This window comes from Physeter macrocephalus, chromosome 2, assembly GCF_002837175.3.
Source record: "Physeter macrocephalus isolate SW-GA chromosome 2, ASM283717v5, whole genome shotgun sequence".
In the NCBI taxonomy this organism is placed as follows: domain Eukaryota; kingdom Metazoa; phylum Chordata; class Mammalia; order Artiodactyla; family Physeteridae; genus Physeter; species Physeter macrocephalus.
In genome coordinates this window covers 85051757-85059536 of record NC_041215.1, presented here as the reverse complement: position 1 = coordinate 85059536, position 7780 = coordinate 85051757, and the positions used below count along the sequence as shown (strand labels likewise).

Genomic DNA, 7780 nt, shown 5'->3' with positions numbered 1-7780 from the left:
CACGCTCTCTCTGGCGCTTATCCAGAAGAACTACAATTCCCGTCGTGCGTTACTGCCTTCTCAGCCTACCATTGAGTGCGTCATTTCCGTCGTCATTGGCGGTGGGTTCTGGATTTTGTAGTTTGTGTCAACTTCTCTTTTGTCGGCGTCTTGGGAAGGGAAAAATCTGGCCGTATCGACGGCTTTGTATCTGGTATTACAAGATTGTATTTTAAATAAATTAATAGGATAACGTAGCAAAGTCAGTTTAGCGTCAGGTTTTTATGTATTTCACGTTCCGCCTTCCTCTTACCGCCGGGCCGGGAAGGGGAAGTGACGTACGTCCGGTGTAATGGCGGCGCGGTGGAGCGCCAGGTAATTATCGAACTCCGTAGACTCACTACAGGCAGTGAACTGAAGTGGGGGTGGTGGGTTGCCAGACCGGGTGGGGAGTGAAGGGGAACCAGGAGTGGGTGCGGGTTTGCTGGTACGGCCGTGGGCGACTCTGGGGTGCGCTTGGGTCTCCCGCCGCGCGCTGGCGCGTGAGGTTGGGCTGTGAATGTCGGTCGGGCCGAGGAGTCCCAGCGGGTGGGGTGGGGAGGGGGCAGCGGTGAACTCCCGCCCCGCCTGCGCGGACAGAGTAGCTTCCTCGAGAGGTTCCTGGGCCTGTCTCTCCGCGTGGCTTTATCGTGGAATCCAGCACCAGTGCTGGTACTCTCGCCTTTCGTGTGCGTGTGTTTTGGGCGCGGATCATTTAGAGCCTCCCGAGTCGTTTGGGCTTCCCAAGGCCCTTTTCTTAGTGCCCCGGCCCCGGGCCACGGTTGTGGGATCCATGAATGGTAGTTAATTTAAAAATAGTGGAGGTTTCACTCTCGTTCCTCTTTGCGGCGTAATGTGACTGATTCTTTAAAATTTCATTAGTTTCTTTTTCATTCATTTGTCACGTAATTTCTGACGCTTACTAGTGTTTATTATTGGGGACTGTTCGTTCCTCATTACATGTGTTCTTCCTCTGTCATCTTTATCCTTCCATAACCTGAACTACCACCAATAAGGTGATAACTCCCAAACATGGGTCTCCAGCCTCCACATCTCTATCGAGCTCCAGTCCTACAGTACATTTGCACGTAACGGTAATATAATATCATAGTTAATTTTACTGACTCCAGCTGCAATCATCAGTTTACCGATTTTCGCTTAATTCTTAAAACAATTCTTTGAGATAAATGGAGAACGAAAAAAATGGGGAAATTCTATTCCACATGCAAGAATTAAGTGATTGAAAGTGTGGTAAGAGTTTGATTTTTTAAGTTTCCACAGACTAGGAATAGCAGATAGAGAAACAAGCAAGCTTGGACTTCAGAAAACCAGTTAACTGGCCTCCTCCTTATCTGTATTTAAACTTGTTTTAGGATTGCCAGTTCACCTCAGTTAACATCCTACTGTGGAAAAGTGGATTTAGAATTGGCATTAAAAATGTGATCTTGATTACAAGAAGCGTTTAGTATCTGTAGGAGGAGGAGGCCTACTTGAATTGGTACTGGATGAAGGACTAGTAAACCAAAGATTCCAGTCTTGTTTCAGAACTTATTCGGTCTGTCACTTGGGGCAGAGTACCTAACATCTCTAGTCTCAGCTTCCTCATCTAAAAATTACAGGTTGTTTTGAAGTTGGAGAAAAATAATGCATGTAAGGCACTGAGACTTCAGAGGCCAAGAACCTTTAATATCCTGCCTGACCCAGTGGTTCTGAAAATGTGGTGTCCTGAATCAGTAGCATCAGTATCTCCATGGAACTTGTTAGAAATGTAAATTATTGAGCTTCACCCCAATCCTGTTGAATCAAAAGCTGGGGAATGAGGGACCCTTCACTCTTTTTTGCCAGAGCATTCCCGAGATTCTCATGCCAGTTAGTTTGAGAGCCACTGTTCTAGCCCATCTCCTAGGTATCGGCTGTGGTTCACCCCTACCCCCAGAATCAGGTTTGCTGCCTTCTTTGCTCCAAAGTGTTTGATCTGTGGCCAGCCAGTATTTTCCTTATTATGCCGCCACATCCTTCCTCATGTTGCATAGCTTAGTTCCAGTCGCTTCTGGAGTTCTGACACTTCCTAGATTGCTTAACTGGCTTTCCTAAACCAGTCTTCTTAGCTCTGTCCTTTTTCCCAGCTGCTGAATTGTTAGAGGTTAAGTCTCCTCCCTGATGATTGTGCATTGCCAAGAGTTTTGCAGTGGCTTCTTGTATCTGAGACCACCTAAGAGAGTATACAGTGATACATTGTGTATTTATAATGCCCATGCCTTAACTCGAACATTATTTTCTGTTTATGGTTCACTTGTATTTGGACTGAATCTTGTACTACCTGGTATATCCTTAACTTGATATAAATCATGGCTGGCCTAGAGCTAGTTCAAGAAAGAAGTGGCTATTGGTAATATAGCTGATCCCAATAATGACTTGGAGGGCTTCCTTGCTGCAGTTCTCTACTTCTTTGTTTAAATCTGAGAATCCTCGCGTGGGAGGATAATGGAACAAAAAGGCCTCTGGCATATTAGCTTTAGCAAACTTCCAGATGTAATAAACCTGTAGCCTGAATATTTTATCTCAGTATAAACATTTCCCAAGTGGACATTGGAAGAGACATTTCAAGGCCTACAACAAAGTACAAACTTTCAAAGCATTTTCTTCAGAAATAATATATCTGGAGAGGAAGCAATGATAAAGCAAGCCTTTGCTGTTTGTAGCTAAGTTAAGAAATCTTTCCCAGGGAACAGATACCAAAAAGATGGTGTGGGCTGCCTTGGCCTGGGGACATAAGGGCTCCTGGAATTATCGAATAATTTGGCTAATGGGAGGGATAGACCCAGTGGAGGTTCATGTTTAACTTGACTTTGATCCTAACTCATAAATGGATCAGACTAGAATTCAGTACTCCCATCTCAAAAGCTACTCTGTGAGTCCTTTCCTGAATTAGTTTACCAGGACAGCTTTATTCTAAACCTGGGGACAGGAGCCTCTCGAGTAGAATGTAGTGCTGTGTGTCTAGGGGATAGTTCATAAACTTCTCTGTGGAGGACACAGCATCCAAGTTTTCTTTAAAACTTAGAATGTGATTTACTAAATGGCGCTTTCATTAAATCTTCAGCAAGCCCACTTTCAAAGCTGTGCTGTGAGAGTTGGTGGAACATATCCGGCCCATATACTTAATTAAGCAAGCTGATGAACAGATTTGGGGTGAGGGGAGACAAAGTGGTATGAATGTTTGAAAGCATGCAGCATCCTCAATAATTAGACTTGTTTGGTAAGTTGAAGTAACTGCACCTCCAGGATCAGATTTCCTCTTGCAATGCCTTCAAAGGAACTGGTTTTGTTTTGTTTTGTTTTGTTTTTTTGTTTTTGTTCTTTTTTCTTTTTTTCATGGCAATAGGGAGGTATATTCAAGCTGCTCTCCAGGTTAATGTGGGATGAAGACAGATAAGGAATGGCATCTGATAGGACTGCGATTCCTAAAAATAGGGGTTGATATGTGGGACAAGGCTGCTGTGGTATTCCTTGGTAAAGAAGTTGTCAAAATATTATTATAGGGAGTTAAGAAATAGGAGCAATAATCAAAAGTCTTCACACCTCTTTTTATATTTGATTTTAGAATTGGAACCTAGTAAGTAGCAGGCACTGTGCTAAGTTCTGGATATATAACAGTGACCAAGAACTTCAAGGATCCAGTGTTCTTCTACAAGGTCTTTGATCTCTCTGAGTCCTTACTGATGCTGTCTCATTGCTGGAATGACCTTTTCCACCTTTCCTACTTGTCCTTCAAAATTCAGCTTCTAAACCCATTTCTTTCTATATGCCCCAGACCCACCTAGTTGCACTTCCTTTTTTCCAGTAGTATTGAGTTTATAACCTTGCTATAGCACTTGAACTTCTCTGCTCTGCCTGATGATAGAACTCTCATCTCTGAGACCTCAGTGCCTCCTGTGCAGCTTTACGTATATCTCCCCTCACTATACAACAGACACTGCCTTTAACCCTCTATTCTTAATTTGTTTCTGAAGAATAGGGGGTAAGGTAAGAAAGTAGGTAAAGACCATCTGGCTTTTTCTCTTAACCTTATACTTCCTCATTTTCTCTGCAAGTGCTTTTCTGAACCACTTTTTTTTTTTTAAGGAGTTTGTAAGCTTTTTTTCTTTTTTAACTTTTATTGGAGTATAGTTGATTTACAGTGTTGTGTTAGTTTCTGCTGTACAGCAAAATGAATCAGTTATACATATATCCATTCTTTTTTAGATTCTGTTCCCATATAGGTCATTACAGAGTGAACCACTTTTTAATATAATTAACAATTATGGCACCAGCCTCGTTATTATTATTATTTTTTTAGTTCTGTTTTCTCATTTGTCCTGTACAAAATTTTTTCAGTTTTTATGACCTCACAAAGGAGACTCCCCTGCACAAATACAAACTTTAAGACAAAATGAAAAAGGAGCTATTCAGTGGGTGACTGGAAGTACTAGAGCTACTTCTTTGCCATAAGATATATATTAAGTAAAGTGGTGAGGGTTGTGGTATAGGTGTGAAATGTAAGGTTTTGTCTCTTTGTTATCTTGAAAATGGGTATAAATGTAGCTTAATTGCAGACCAGTAAAACCCATAATGGTAATATTTGTCCAGTGAATGAGGTGCTGGGGTTAATGAGGAAAGTTAAATTCTGTTGCCAGCCAGCTGAGCTGTGAACCAAGTGAAATGTGGGGAAACTGAGGCGAGACGAGGTGGGCTTGTGGGGGTGTGGTTAAGTACAAGTGATTGAGGGTACAGTAGCAGTAACGATGTCCCTTAGGGTTTATTTTATTCAGCAATTAGAGGGACTGCTACCCCAAGAATTCTTTTCTATCAAAGACTAATATAAGGATATGAATTGTTGATACATTGAGACAGAATTTTCATTTTTGAAATTTAGAAGGAAATTTAGAAAGTGTGGAATGATTGAATATATCATAGTGAGATCTTTTTCTTTTTTTTTTAACATCTTGATTAGAGTATAATTGCTTTACAGTGTTTTATTAGTTTCTGCTGTATAACAAAGTGAATCAGCTATATGCATATGTATATCGCCATGTCCCCTCCCTCTTGCATCTCCCTCCCACCCTCCCTATCCCACCCCTCTAGGTGGTCAAAAAGCACCAAACTCATCTCCCTGTGCTATGCAGCTGCTTCACACTAGCTATCTATTTGACCTTTGGTAGTGTATATATGTCAGTGCTACTCTCTTACTTCATCCCAGCTTACCCTTCCCCCTCCCCATGTCCTCAAGTCCATTCTCTACATCTGTGTCTTTATTCCTGTCCTGCCCCAGGTTCATCAGATGCTTTTTTTTTTTTTTTTTTTTTTTTAGATTCCATATATATGTGTTACCCTACAGTATTTGTTTTTCTCTTTCTGACTTACTTCACTCTGTATGACAGACTCTAGGTCCATCCACCTCACTACAAATAACTCAATTTCGTTTCTTTTGATGGCTGAGTAATATTCCATTGTATATATGTTCCACATCTTCTTTATCCATTCATCTGTTGATGGACACTTAGGTTGCTTCCATGTCCTGAGTATTGTAAAGAGAGCTGCAGTGAACATTGTGGTACATGATTGTCTTTGCATTGTGGTTTTCTCAGGGTATATGCCCAGTAGTGGGATTGCTGGGTCATATGGTAGTTCTATTTTAGTTTTTTAAGGAACCTCCATACTGTTCTCCATAGTGGCTGTATCAATTTACATTCCCAACAAAAGGGCAAGAGGGTTCCCTTTTCTCCACACCCTCTCCAGCATTTATTGTTTGTAGATTTTTTGATCATGGCCATTCTGACCAGTGTGAGGTGATCCTTCATTGTTGTTTGATTTGCATTTCTCTAATGATTGGTGTTGAGCATCTTTTCGTGTTTGTTGGCAATCTGTATATCTTCTTTGGAGAAATGTCTATTTAGGTCTTCCACCCATTTTTGGATTGGATTGTTTGGTTTTTGATATTGAGCTGCATGAGCTGCTTGTATATTTTGGAGATTAATCCCTTGTCCATTGCTTGGTTTGCAAATATTTTCTCCCATTCTGAGGGTTGTCTTTTCAACTTGTTTATGGTTTCCTTTGCTGTGTAAAAACTTTTAAGTTTCATTAGGTCCCATTTGTTTATTTTTGTTTTTATTTCCATTTCTCTAGGAGGTGGGTCAAAAAGGATCTTGCTGTGATTTATGTCATAGAGTGTTCTGCCTATGTTTTCCTCTAAGAGTTTGATAGTGTCTGGCCTTACATGTAGGTCTTTAACCCATTTTGAGTTTATTCTTGTGTGTGGTGTTAGGGAGTGTTCTAATTTCATACTTTTACATGTACCTGTCCAGTTTTCCAGGACCACTTATTGAAGAGGCTGTCTTTTCTCCACTGTATATCCTTCCCTCCTTTATCAAAGAAAAGGTGACCATATGTGTGTGGGTTTATCTCTGGGCTTTCTATCCTGTTCCATTGATCTATATTTCTGTTTTTGTGCCAGTACCATACTGTCTTAATTACTGTAGCTTTGTAGTATAGTCTAATGTCTGGGAGCCTGATTCCTACAGTTCGATTTTCTTTCTCAAGATTGCTTTGGCTATTTGGGGTCTATTGTGTTTCCATACAAATTGTGCAATTTTTTTGTCCTAGTTCTATGAAAAATGCCGTTGGTAATTTGATAGGGATTGCACTGAATCTGTAGATTGCTTTGGGTAGTATAGTCATTTTCACAAAGTTGATTCTTCCAGTCTAAGAACATAGTATATCTCTCCATCTGTTTCTATCATCTTTAATTTCTTTCATCAGAGTCTTATAATTTTCTGCATACAGGTCTTTTGTCTCCTTAGGTAGGTTTATTCCTAGGTATTTTATTCTTTTTGTTGCAGTGGTAAATGGGAGTGTTTCCTTAATTTCTCTTTCAGATTTTTCATCATTAGAGTATAGGAATGCAAGAGATTTCTGTACATTAATTTTGTATCCTTCTACTTTACCAGATTCATTGATTAGCTCTAGTAGTTTTCTGATAGCATCTTTAGGATTCTCTATGTATGGTATCATGTCATCTGCAAACAGTGACAGTTTTACTTCGTCTTTTCTGGTTTGGATTCCTTTTATTTCTTTTTCTTGTCTGATTGCCATGGCTAAAACTCACAAAACTATGTTGAATAATAGTGGTGAGAGTGGGCAACCTTGTTCATGGTCTTAGGGGAAATGGTTTCAGTTTTTCACCATTGAGAATGATGTTGGCTGTGGGTTTTTCATATTCGGTTGAGGTAGGTTCCCTCTATGCCAACTTTCTGAGAGAGTTTTTATCATAAATGGGTGTTGAACTTTGTCAAAAGTTTTTTCTGCATCTGTTGAGATTATCATATGGTTGTTCTCCTTCCATTTGTTAATATGGTGTATCACATTGATTGATTTGCGTGTGTTGAAGAATCCTTGCATTCCTGGGATAAACCCCACTTCGTCATGGTGTATGATCCTTTTAATGTGCTGTTGGATTCTGTTTGCTAGTATTTTGTTGAGGATTTTTGCATCTATGTTCGTCAGAGATATTGGCCTATAGTTTTCTTTTTTTGTGACATCTTTGTCTCATTCTGGTATTGAGGTGATGGTGTCCTTGTAGAATGAGTTAGGGAGTGTTCCTCCTTCTGCTATATTTTGGAAGAGTTTGAGAAGGATAGGTGTTAGCTCTTCTCTAAATGTTTGATAGTATTTGCCTGTGAAGCCATCTGGTCCTGGGCTTTTGTTTGCTGGAAGATTTTTAATC

General features: G+C 40.3%; 1 protein-coding gene across 1 annotated transcript in view; it reads left to right on the top strand.

Annotated features, from left to right (window-relative positions):
* The first annotated feature begins 281 nt into the window (after positions 1-281).
* Positions 282-7780, top strand: part of CWC22 (CWC22 spliceosome associated protein homolog) — a 64654-nt gene continuing 57155 nt past the window's right edge. The window contains exon 1 of the mRNA XM_007111241.4: positions 282-354. The gene's annotated coding sequence lies outside the window, so the exon portion shown is untranslated. The remainder of the gene's footprint in view (positions 355-7780) is intronic.